This window comes from Myotis brandtii, unplaced genomic scaffold (assembly GCF_000412655.1).
Source record: "Myotis brandtii unplaced genomic scaffold, ASM41265v1 scaffold177, whole genome shotgun sequence".
In the NCBI taxonomy this organism is placed as follows: Eukaryota; Metazoa; Chordata; class Mammalia; order Chiroptera; family Vespertilionidae; genus Myotis; species Myotis brandtii.
The window spans coordinates 427,966-440,921 of record NW_005356555.1 but is presented as its reverse complement, the minus strand read 5'-3'; the positions used below and the strand labels follow the sequence as shown (position 1 = coordinate 440,921).

Genomic DNA, 12,956 nt, shown 5'->3' with positions numbered 1-12,956 from the left:
TATCTGGTCTCCCTTTTCACTCCTTTCCTGTCAAATAATAACTGGGTTATTACAACAGCATCAAAATCTGAAAAACTAACAAAACATCAAAAGTAATAACCAGTAGGCAGAGACCAGCGTCAACAATCCTTCTCTGTTTCAGTTTCTCTTCAGACATATGGGCCATTGGCCGGGACACATTGTCGTTGCTCATGGAGGTCCATCTAAGACAGGCACAAAGAGATGTTCATTTTTTGTTGGGGAAGGCAGATGCTCTACCCCTGTGCTGCCTTAGTGGGGCCCCAGAATCCTCACTTCTATGGCTAACAGAAAAGCAGTTAGGATCACTGAACACATACGATTTTTGTAAACAAAAATTCCTTAATAAAAAAAATAGATTCTGTTTTGATGGTGTCATTGTCTTTATCAGTCCGGGCTTCTGTAACAAAATACCACAGACTGGGCGGCTAAAACAACAAACATATATTTCTCACAGTTCTGGAGGCCTTAAATTATCTTGGTTCCGTCTGATTTCATGGGGACTCCACCCTTATGACCTCATCTAAACTTAATCACCTCTCCGGCCCCAGCTCCTGAGAGCATCACATTGGGGTTTAGGGTTTCCACATATGTGTTTTGTGGGGATAAACATTCTGTCCATAACACTGACAATAACAACATAATATATGCATACAGCGTGCGGCAAGGCTCACACTAGTCACCTCATTAGCCCCTCAGGCTTGTTGTTGGTAAGTTAGCTATTTTTATTTTCCCTGTTTTCCAGATGAGGAAGCTCAGTTGAGAAGGATCCAGTGATTTCCCCAAGGTCACACAGCTAGGAAGTGGCAGGGGGTGGAGTGCAAATTCTGGGTTTCTTATTAAAATCCCTGTTCTTTCAGCCGCATCAGGAATCAGGCCATGCTGCCTCTAGTATTAACAGCAGCGTTCCCAAAACAGGAAGAGCAATAGAAGTTTATTTAGTGCTTTACCATGTGCCAGGCTCCTTGAGCTCATTATCTCCTGGGGTGGGTACTATTCCTCTCCCTAGTACGTCTCTGAGAGAACCTAAAATTAACAGGGCTCAGTCACTTTCCAAGATCACACAGCGAGTACATGATAGAACAAGTCCTGGTACCGGATCTAGCTAATTCTAGAGATTATGTTCTTATTAAACACTGTGCTCGAATGGCCTTTGAAATTCTTTTTACAAGCAGCGTGTAAGACGTAGAGGGGCTACATGAAGATGGAAAAATTAAAACAACAAAAAAAGAAAAGCGGCATGGAAGATGAAAATATTTTGTTACACATATTTATTGAGATTTTAGCCAGAAATGCAGTTCTTGCCCTTTAAAAGCATTAGTGTCCTACAATGTACTCCATTGAAAGTCCTATTTTCGGGGCACGCAGATGGAGGACAGATGTTTCTTTATGCTCTGAAAGGTCCACTCTATGTAGCTGACCATAATGAGATTGTATCTTGTTCTGAATGTTTCAGAAAAATGGCAACCGACAGATCATTCCAGTTCAAAGCCAAATCAGAGCAGTTACTGCATGGATTTGATGAAAACAACAACAGGATGTTACTCGGTGGTTTGGGTGGGAACTTTTCATGTCAGACTTCATTCTGAGCCACACAGATGTTTTCAGAGAGGCGAGCGTTCTACCCTGAAATTCAGCCTGAAGTCAGAGAATTGCATGATTGAGACTGACATGAAGCGGTGCTACAGGTGTGGGGAGAGCAATGCTGACCTTTATTTTGGTGCGATACAGAATTACAGGCAGAGTAAAGGCCCTGGGGCCATGGAGAGTGGGTGGGAACTTTGCTGTGGCTTGAGCATGACTCTTCAGATAAAAGACACTTTCTGTGGGCACTGCAGTTGAACTTCAGTGACAGAGCATACTTTAAACTAGAGGCCTGGTGCATGAAAATTCATGTACTGGAGGGGGGGTGGCCCTCAGCCCAACCTGCCCCTTCTCACAGACCGGGAGCCCTCAGGGGCAGGAGGCGACCTGGCAATCAGGGGAAGGCAATGCCCTATCACACCTCTGCTGCTGCCACTGCTGGCAGTGCAAGCCTCAGCTGGCCCTGGTTACCAGAGCCTCGGGAGGCCCTGGGCAGCTGGGCAGCCAACATCTGATGCTTGCCTATGCCTCAGGCTGGCCCTGGGCGGCTAGGGGGCTGAGGGGACTGGGGGACTCCGGAGGCAGGCACACAGAGTGGCCGTGACCGTTGGGTGGGAACTTTTCATGTCAGACTTCATTCTGAGCCACACAGATGTTTTCAGAGAGGCGAGCGTTCTACCCTGAAATTCAGCCTGAAGTCAGAGAATTGCATGATTGAGACTGACATGAAGCGGTGCTACAGGTGTGGGGAGAGCAATGCTGACCTTTATTTTGGTGCGATACAGAATTACAGGCAGAGTAAAGGCCCTGGGGCCATGGAGAGTGGGTGGGAACTTTGCTGTGGCTTGAGCATGACTCTTCAGATAAAAGACACTTTCTGTGGGCACTGCAGTTGAACTTCAGGGACAGAGCATACTTTAAACTAGAGGCCTGGTGCATGAAAATTCATGTACTGGAGGGGGGGTGGCCCTCAGCTCGACCTGCCCCTTCTCACAGTCCGGGAGCCCTCAGGGGCAGGAGGCGACCTGGCAATCAGGGGAAGGCAATGCCCTATCACACCTCTGCTGCTGCCACTGCCGGCAGTGCAAGCCTCAGCTGGCCCTTGTTACCAGAGCCTTGGGAGGCCCTGGGCAACTGGGCAGCCGACATCTGATGCTTGCCTATGCCTCAGGCTGGCCCTGGGCGGCTAGGGGGCTGAGGGGACTGGGGGACTCCGGAGGCAGGCACACAGAGTGGCCGTGACCGCCTGGGGGTGAGCCCGGCCTTGCTGTGCACCTGCCGCCCCGCGGGCTGAGGGGACTGGGTGCCGCCATCTTGTGGTTGTGGGTGCCACCATCTTTGAGGGTGGGACAGTCAATTAGCATATTCCCTCCTTATTGGCTGTGGGTGCTGCCATCTTTGTGATGGTGTGAGGGTCAATTAGCATATTCCCTCTTTATTAGATAGGATGCCCATATGGGAAGAAGGCTTAGAACTCTAAGAGAGTATTTCAAAGCCTTCCTTGTGTTTTGGAGTCATGATTACAACCTGCGAAAAAGTTCTTAGGGTCAATGCACAAGTGCAATGTATGTTTTGACTGAGCTGATTTCCGGGTCAGGAAGTCCGTTTGTATTCTACAGAGAATCATAGCACTGCAGAGCCTAACACTGGCCTTGCAGCTACCTGGCTCACTGTTCATTTTATTGAGGAGGAAACTGAGGTGGGCCCAGGAAGGGTAGTGACATTCTGGAGGAACTCAGCCCAGCGGGGAGAGCATTCCTGAAGACATAAAGGACCCTAGTTCTAAGCAGTGTTTGCAAATTTGGATGAGTTTTTCACAGTATCTAAGAACACACTCTCTGAGATCTGATCTGGATTCTAAACCAGCTTTCTTTGCTTATTAGCTTTGTGCGTTTTGGTAAGACATTACCAAATGCTTCAGTTTTCTCATTTGTAGAATGGGCACAAGATTTTCATCCTTTAATCTCATCATATCCATTAAACCCTCAGATAAGGTACCCAAAATCCTACTTCCTCATGCTGTTTCCTTGTGCACAAGCCGCTAACGACTTCTCACTGTTTTAACAGTTTGCCCACAAAGGTACCCACTAGTAGTTCCTGGCACATGCACTGGACCTTAGGCATTCTGACTGACCCCCTGTCCCAGGGCACCGTTTGTCAATGCCTGGCTTCCTGCTTTTCATTGGTTCTGCCCTACAATGTGCTGGGCACTATGCCAGTTGAAGGGGATTAAAGAGATGAAGATATGGTTTCTGTCATCAATTTAGTGAGGAGGAAATTTATAAATAACCTCATCACATTATTGTAAGGGCTGGAATGAAAGCACCCAACTCCTACTTGGGAGAAGGTAGATGGTCAGAGAAGGTGTTAGAGACAAATATCTCATCTTAGTCTTAAAGAATAAAGAGAGGTTTGATAGGTAGATGATAGATAGATATAGATAGATACATAGATCTATATTTATGTGGAAGGAAGGACTTCTGAGATCAGGACTTCTGGGTAGAGGCGTGGCAGTTTGGAAAGGCGGGCAGAGGCTGCCGGCCAGTTCCGTATGGTGGGCCTGCAGGAATGCACGTGGAAGTCCAGTCCTGCCCAGAGGATTGGATTCTGGCCAATAGAAAACCACTGGGGTCAGGCCCTATTGTTGCTTTGTTAAGTCCCACAGGGACAAAAGAGCAAGAACGTTTAACATTCCCAGTGAGTCACATGTAAATGACTGTTTGCGCCAAGGTTTCTTTCTCAAGGTACGAGGCACCTAGAGGCAGGGACATCTTTTATACCAGGCGATAGAGTGAGAAGTCAACATGGTGACATTTCTGCTGCTGACATTATTCCAGTTATGTGGCATTGGATTTAATCTTTTCGAGCTTCTTCTCTGTGCAGTTACAAGAACAACACCTTTTCCTTTTAGTCCTGCTCCCTGGCTACGGGAGAAGAGACAAGGGTGTGACTGTGGCATGTGTTCTCCAAAAGACTCTTCCTGCCCTGCTCTCAGCAGTGCCCTGAGTGGTGACGGGTAAATGCTTGTTGTCAGTGGGGAACAGCCTGCCATCCCTGCTACCCTGACTCGGCGACCTGCCTGCCTCCAGGGAGATGTGGGGCTGCCCGGGGCATGGCCTGTTTCTTCAGTCATCTCTTGGCCGTTCCTCCTTTTCATGAGAGGGAAAAGAGGAAGGAAATAAAGGGCCCTGTGCTCCTGCTGGGCCTGATTCTCTTTTTTCTGGTCCAATGATCTTTTCTCATTCAGACGGTAATATCCCCTTCACATGTCAGCCAGTTGGATGGTCAAATATTTCGGGAGAACCTCAAAGCCAGGCGCCGAGACATCAGGTAGACGTGGATGCTGTCTGCACCAGGTTCACAGTCTACTCAGGAACACAGACGTTAACCAAGCAGTAATTACCAAAGTGATGGAGAATGCGAAGTAGAGTGCTGGTTGCCACGAGAACGCACAACGGAGGAACCTAAATATGGACCTTTCAGGGAGGTGCTATGCTGAGGAAGCGACCTTTAACCTAGGAACTCAATGAACAGGAGTTAGCTAAGCAAAGGGAGCAAGGAAGAGTCTTCCAGACAGAGAGAAATTCATGGGCAAAGACTGGGGTGGGGAAGGGCATGTTTTAAAAGATTTTCTACCAACTTTGGAGGAAAACTCATTAGAGCTAACATGCAACCACCAGGGTCAGACAAGATGCCAAGCATTTTACATAATCTCATGGAATCCTCCTAAGATCCTGAGGGGTTTGTTTCCACGAGGGCAGGGTCCTGTTTGTCTTGTCCCCATTGATTCCACTGTATCGGTATTGAAGATACAGTGGAATCAATGGGGACAAGCACCTGTGTAGGAGCCGGCACCTGTGTAGGAGCAGGCACTCGATTTTCATAGAATAGTTTACGTTTCACTGAAGAGGAAACTGAGGCTCAGAGAGATAAGGTTACTCAGGTGTTACTTCTGGAGATAGGACTCCAACCCAGAGTGAAGATGAGTGCCTTCCCCGCAACCATGCTGACAGTCCAGCTCTGTCGAGGACAGTGGTTCTCAACCTTCTGGCCCTTTAAATACAGTTCCTCATGTTGTGACCCAACCATAAAATTATTTTCATTGCTACTTCATAACTGCAATGTTGCTACTGTTATGACTCGTAATGTAAATATCTGATATGCAGGATGGTTTTAGGCGACCCCTGTGAAAGGGTCGTTCGACCGCCAAAGGGGTCGCAACCCACAGGTTGAGAACCACTGGTCTAGGACAATGTCTTGCTTTCTCTTGTAGACACAGCAGAGCCCAGGTCTAGGCCTAGAGCAGTCCCGGGCTGGGCACCAGAACACAGAGTTGGTGCACAGCACACAGCTCCAAGACAGCCCCCAGTGGGTCAGCTGAGCCTCATGGGTGCACAGTCAGCCCTTGGAGCTGGCACCCAGTTGGAGCTGCACCCTCAACGCAGGGAGGAGCTGACATCTCTCAGTGTCTCCGAGCCTGGAGGTGTGTCTCTCCAACTGGGAGCCTGTTAGCTGACTGGACAGTTAGGCCCAGAGGCCCATGGACCAGAAACCTGAGAACTGAAAACTTGGAGGCATCGGTTGGCCCAGGTCAGACTCTGGGCTGCACGTCAGTGGTGATGGATCAGCCTCAGATTTCAAGCTTTGGTGTTAAAACTCAAGAGGGCCGAGCACTTCACCGGTCACCTCTTTACCTGTGTAACCTCAGGACATTTCTCCGTACTGGGAGCTGTAATCTGAGCACGGTGAAGGCTCTCCTGGGAATGCTCCTCTCTGCCCTGCCCTAGTTAGCTCCTCTTCACGGTACACCCCGCCTCCTGATGCCAAGGTGCTGCAGAACAGACCTTAAGATCATTCCATCCTCCTCCTTGTGTTTGTGTGCCTTCGGTGCTGCAGTGAATAAAAAAGTCTTGTTCACATGTCATAAAAGTGAGTCATTTCAAAAACTGAAAAATAAATGTATGACATGCTCAAGCTCTATAGAACATTACTCAATATTAACCCCGATCAACACTTCCCACTCGCTGAGCATTTCATGTAGATCAGAATAATGGTGTTGGAAGGCGCCTTAGGGCACATCTAGGCTCTCACGAGGCTCAGGTAGGCGGGGCCCTGAGCACGCTGACATGCACAGGTCACCTTGGAAATGGCAGCATCAGGAGGGCCAGTGCAGAATCCCAGAAGTCACGTGAATTTAACCTGAACTGGGATTGGTGGTCATTTTGCAAGTCTAAACATCTGCCAGCATTTCCCTGTAATAAATCTGGATTCTCCGGGAGCTGAGCTGGACAATAACACCCAAGCTGACTTCGAGCCTCCTCTGCACTTTAAAACCAAAACCAAAATGTTAATGACAGAAGTTAATGACAAATGTTCATCTCAGAAGTCACAAGGACCCCACATTCTCTGCCCCGTGAGCTGAGGTCTCCAGCATCCTCAACACCACCAGTTCCCGGAGCCACAGATCCCGCTGAGAAGCAGGCCCCTCTAGGACTTGGCTCAGCGGGGCCTCTGCGGAGGATCGGAGGCAGCACCAAAGCCATTTGGCTCATTCCCAGCCTTGCATAAAAACACGCTCGGCGGCACTCTTTTCTAGGCTGGAGGAGTTAGACTCACCACCAGAAAGAAAAAGGGAAGGCCAATGTTTTTCCTCTTCTACAAGAATATAAAAAGCAGCTAATGTGATTGTGCAAAGTCACTTGATAAGTCATCTTCCCTTCGTTTGCAGAGTTTAGTGGGGGCGGGAGTGGAGGACATCTGAGAGCTGCAGTCCCACGGTGCGAATGGGCCTTGGAGACCACTGGTCAGGGTCACTCACAGCAGCTTGACATGCCATTGGCTTGAAGGGCCAGTATTTTGAAGCATCCGAGGGAAAATGCCAAGTGAACCAGTGCTTCAAAAAGGGGGCCCTTAGACCTTGGGGGAAGGCTTTCTCCAACCTTAGCAGTGTGTTCAGCCCAAAGGCAAAGCCAGGGAGGAACACTCCGTCCGCTTGGGGTGCGGAGCATGGCATGAATTTAATAAGGGCAGCTTAACCCGTCCCCCCTTGCTCTGCAAACGTCTACATCAGCAGAACGAATTTAGAATGAATTTAGCCTGAACTGGGATTGGTAGTCATTTTGCAAGTCTAAAATGACTGCCAGCATTTCCCTATAATAAATCCACTCCCGGGGAGCTGAGCTGGACAGTAACACCCAAGCTGACTGCAAGCCCCCTCTGTACTTTAAAACCAAAACCAAAATGTTAATGACAGAAGTTAATGACAAATGTTCATCTCAGAAGTCACAAGGACCCCACATTCTCTGCCCCGTGAGCTGAGGTCTCCAGCATCCTCAACACCACCAGTTCCCGGAGCCACAGATCCTGCTGAGAAGCATGTTCGTATCCTGCAGGCCCCTCTAGGACTTGGCTCAGCGGGGCCTCTGCGGAGGATCGGAGGCAGCACCAAAGCCATTTGGCTCATTCCCAGCCTTGCATAAAAACACGCTCGGCGGCACTCTTTTCTAGGCTGGAGGAGTTAGACTCACCACCAGAAAGAAAAAGGGAAGGCCAATGTTTTTCCTCTTCTACAAGAATATAAAAAGCAGCTAATGTGATTGTGCAAAGTCACTTGATAAGTCATCTTCCCTTCGTTTGCAGAGTTTAGTGGGGGCGGGAGTGGAGGACATCTGAGAGCTGCAGTCCCACGGTGCGAATGGGCCTTGGAGACCACTGGTCAGGGTCACTCACAGCAGGCTTGACATGCCATTGGCTTGAAGGGCCAGCATTTTGAAGCATCCGAGGGAAAATGCCAAGTGAACCAGTGCTTCAAAAAGGGGGCCCTTAGACCTTGGGGGAAGGCTTTCTCCAACCTTAGCAGTGTGTTCAGCCCAAAGGCAAAGCCAGGGAGGAACACTCCGTCCGCTTGGGGTGCGGAGCATGGCATGAATTTAATAAGGGCAGCTTAACCCGTCCCCCCTTGCTCTGCAAACGTCTACATCAGCAGAACGAATTTAGAATGAATTTAGCCTGAACTGGGATTGGTAGTCATTTTGCAAGTCTAAAATGACTGCCAGCATTTCCCTATAATAAATCCACTCCCGGGGAGCTGAGCTGGACAGTAACACCCAAGCTGACTGCAAGCCCCCTCTGTACTTTAAAACCAAAACCAAAATGTTAATGACTCTCTTTACCAGGATGCGGTCTTTATTCAACTTCTCCCATAGAGTCTGAAATTCTGAACAGTACTCCATTCTTCTAATGAGAGCGCATGTGCTCACAGTTTAGGCTGTATTAAAATAAAAACGGTATTTTCAATAAATAACCATGAAGTTTAAAAGTACATCGGTCCTTTGAATGAAATGATGATTTATTTATACTAAAGGGTGTTTAAAACTGTTTGTGTATATGTGTGTCTGAAAGTATATCAATCCTTTTTTAGCTTATATAGAGTTTCCCATCATAAAGGACAGAATACTGAATTAGATGTTGAGATCCTAGGCTGTGATCACAACCTGTCACTTTCTTGCCATACGATCTTGGCAGCGTGCACGATACAAAAACAGAGAGTTGGTGCTACAGTCTCCAGTTCCAAACCTGACTCTGCCATTTACTGGCGATGTCATCTAATATATAACCCAATATGCCATTTAACCTGCCCAGACCTATTTCTTTTTCTATGACCTGGAGATAATGCCTACATTAATATGTTTTAAGCATTAGTGATGTTTATAAAGTATATGACAGAAACTTTAGTAGTTTTCAATAATGTTAATTATTGAAGATGGCTCTTTCAGACCCTTCTTTCCTTTTATTTAAAATTTTTTTTTTAAATTGATTTCAGAGAGAGACTGGGAGAGAGAGAGAGAGAGAGAGAGAGAGAGCAAAACATCAATGCAAGAGAGAAACTTCAATCAGCTGCCTCCTACATGTGCCCCAGCCAGAGATTAAACCTTCAACCTGGGTATGTGCCCTCTGACTGAGAATTGAACCCACCACCTCTTTGTGCACAGGACGAGGCTCCAACTGATACCGTGGTAACTTAACCTAGTTATGAATAACTGGAAAGAAGCAAAGGGAACGCCAAATAGTGTAGGCATGCCATTTTGCAGGTTTGCCAGTAAGCCTCAGTTTAACACTCCCCAGAAAGTCTGGGTGACATAGGGAAGGTACCTGTCTGTTGGTCACACCTGGGAACAGGTCATTGGCCAGAGTAGGTGTGGCCACTGCAAGTGTGAGAAGATCTGAGGTATATAATCCCCTAAAGGAATTCGCTCTCTTGCCTCTTACTTTCTTGCTGGCGCTTGACTCCTGGTCTGTGGGGCGCTCACGTGCCTGCATTTTCCCACACACAATGGACTAATGGGTTGCAACTAGTTTAATGCTAAACCAGACCCAGCTGCAATATGGAACAGAAACTGGACACTGGTTTTGTTTCTAGTTCTACTGAATCCCCAGCTGCACATCTGATGTTGTGGTGTTTCCCTAAACCTCTGCAGAAACAAACTTTGCAGACCTGTAGGTTGAATACGATGCCACTTCTGAACAGTTACGAGGCCTTGGGAAAGCTAACCTTTTAAAATGTCTGTAAAACGGGAATAACACATCAAATGAAGTTGTCGGGTGGGCTGAGGTACAAACAAAGAACCCAGCAGAGTACCTGGCATGCGGCAGGTGCTAAATAACAGTATTGTTGTACTCCAGTTCCACTGTGCTATTTTCCCTGTGGAGACAGACTCCACGCTGAAGAGCACGGACAAGCAATGACTAGATGTTTTATCATTTTTCCGTTTGAAGCCGTTAATGAGGTTCTGCCAAGATATCACAAGCCCAGCAAATTTTCCTCGGGCCTCTTAATGGAGACGATCTATTTTCCTTCCCTTAGTTAATTCTTCAGCCTTCCCCTTCCACTGAGCAATTGCCTGCGACTGGCTGTCTATTGTGAAAAAGATGATGGAACTGCTCTTTTCTCCCCATAATGATCGGAGTAGTCTCTCTATTAAGTTTCCATAGAGGCAATAGGCAAAGATGGGAATACAAACCCAGTACAGGGAAAGACTAGTCGGAAAACCCCTTGTTTAAACATTTGCCGGGGTGGGTACTAATTTACAAGCAACACCCAATGTCATTAGAATAATTGGAAATAGGGGACCAGTTAACTCAGGTTTCCACATGCAAGTTCTTACGTTTCCAGCCTAAGGAATGCAAATTGGTCCTGCTCCCAGTCAGCGCGTTGAATAAGTCTCTTATTTGAAGTTGTGACAAGAAACCACCTTGTAGGAAGGAAGAATCTTGGTAACTGAAAGACATTTATGTTTGTGAGGAAAGCTAAAATCTCACCCTCGGTATGATGGGTACTTAATACTCTCAAAGATGGGATTTAGTAATGGGAGAGGACATGTAAGCTTGGAGTATGTGGTTAGGACAGCAATAAATGAGAGAGAGAGAGAGAGAGAGAGAGAGAGAGAGAGAGAGAGAGAGAGATCTAGGAAGAGAGTGGGAAGGGACCACGAAAATAGGGTGCATTGAGAGGAAAGAGGGGAGACCCAGCAGCTGACAGGCCTGCTCTTGATGCCTGGAGAAGAGATGGTCTAGTGCAGCCATGGGCAAACTACGGCCCGCGGGCCGGATCCGGCCCGTTTGAAATGAATAAAACTAAAAAAAAAAAAAGACCGTACCCTTTTATGTAATGATGTTTACTTTGAATTTATATTAGTTCACACAAACACTCCATCCATGCTTTTGTTCCGGCCCTCCGGTCCAGTTTAAGAACCCATCGTGGCCCTCGAGTCAAAAAGTTTGCCCACCCCTGGTGCGATGTTTGAAGAAATGCTCTGAGCTGTAGTAACTTTCATTTGCCCTACAGCTCCCACTTAGCTCTCTGCGCAGTCATCTCTAAACTCTATCTTACTCTTGTGAGAGTTTTGTTATTGGAGAAGGGACTAACTAGACAGCTCATATAAAGGTTCATGGTTTTCAGTAATAGAAAACCAGTTTCCCCACCTCTACCAAATACACATTGAATAAATTATTCAAAAATGTTTTTTTTAAAGGGGTGATAAATTCTTGCCTGTCCACCTCCGGTCTGGTCCTGGTGCCAAGCACTGCAGGGGGCTTTTTAAGGCATCTCACTTGAGATGGAGTCATTAGGATTAAGTGAGGGCCATTGAATTCTCAAGAGCTTCCCTTGGGGGCTGCATTTGATAAAGGTAAGGCAAAGAGAAACAATAAAAAAAAAAAAGGAGGGAAAGGAAGCTTCTATTTGGTTTGTTCTTATCTCAGCAGCAGAGGGAGGCAGAGAGTAAAAAATAATGTGTTGAGCTCTACACCAACAAATGCCTGTGTAAAAAGGCGAACAAACTTTAAGGTGTTTATTTTAAGTGTTGACGAAAAGGGGCCACATGCTAACCCAGCCATGGGCAAACTACGGCCCGCGGGCCGGATCCAGCCAGTTTGAAATGAATAAAACTAAAAAAAAAAGAGACCGTACCCTTTTATGTAATGATGTTTACTTTGAATTTATATTAGTTCACACAAACACTCCATCCATGCTTTTGTTCCGGCCCTCCGGTCCAGTTTAAGAACCCATTGTGGCCCTCGAGTCAAAAAGTTTGCCCACCCCTGTAACCTGACTAACTCAGGGAAAGCCTGTGCGGTGGCCTTGCAAACTCAAAGACCTAAAGTAACCACAAAGGATGGTCTGAAATGAAAACTTTTTAAATGAAAAAGCGGTTTATGGTGGTAGTCATGTCCTAGGCCGATATCTTCCCTGACAAAGGTGAATCTTTACTTAACTGAGCCTACTGTCTTTGTGTATCTATGATAACATATCGGTAGAATGTCAAAGTAATTTTCCTTTTTTTTCTGGAGCCCCTCAAAGCACAGGCACTGCTCTGCGGAGATCACAAATCCTCATTGTTACTGAGTTAATTGTTGACTGTTAACTATCCTGTACCCACCTAAGTAAAAGAAGTATATGTGTATCACTTTATTTTTTATCCAATCCCAGAGGTTTCCCTGCTTTGCTTTCTCCCACCTCCCTAATCTATCACTAATGGAGTTCATGTAACCCACTTACATCTCCTCTTTTGACTGCAATGTATAAAACAAGGTGAAAAACCGCCATTCTCTGGAACATTATCTTAATTCATTGAGATTCTGCTTCCCAGCAATTGTTGACAGTTTGGCTCAAATAAACTCACAAATTATTTTTTTACAAGTGTGAATATTTCTTACATTAACATAAATCATTTGAAAAGCTCTCAGTAACACACAGGTAGTCCTATGGAATCATTGGTATTTAGGAGGCAGGACTTATAGCTCTCTAGTCTACAGGATGATGAGATAACACAAGGTGAGAAGATATTTGAATTTTA

The 12,956-nt window shown here is 46.6% G+C and overlaps 1 long non-coding RNA gene across 1 annotated transcript; it reads right to left on the bottom strand.

Annotated features, from left to right (window-relative positions):
* Window positions 1-2,216: 2,216 nt before the first annotated feature.
* LOC106725614 lies at window positions 2,217-9,150 on the bottom strand. Its single transcript, XR_001361540.1, has 3 exons — window positions 8,775-9,150; window positions 6,297-6,492; window positions 2,217-2,282 (listed from the first exon to the last, which is right to left on the bottom strand). It is a non-coding gene; the product is annotated as an uncharacterized LOC106725614 (long non-coding RNA).
* Between the last annotated feature and the right edge of the window lie 3,806 nt (window positions 9,151-12,956).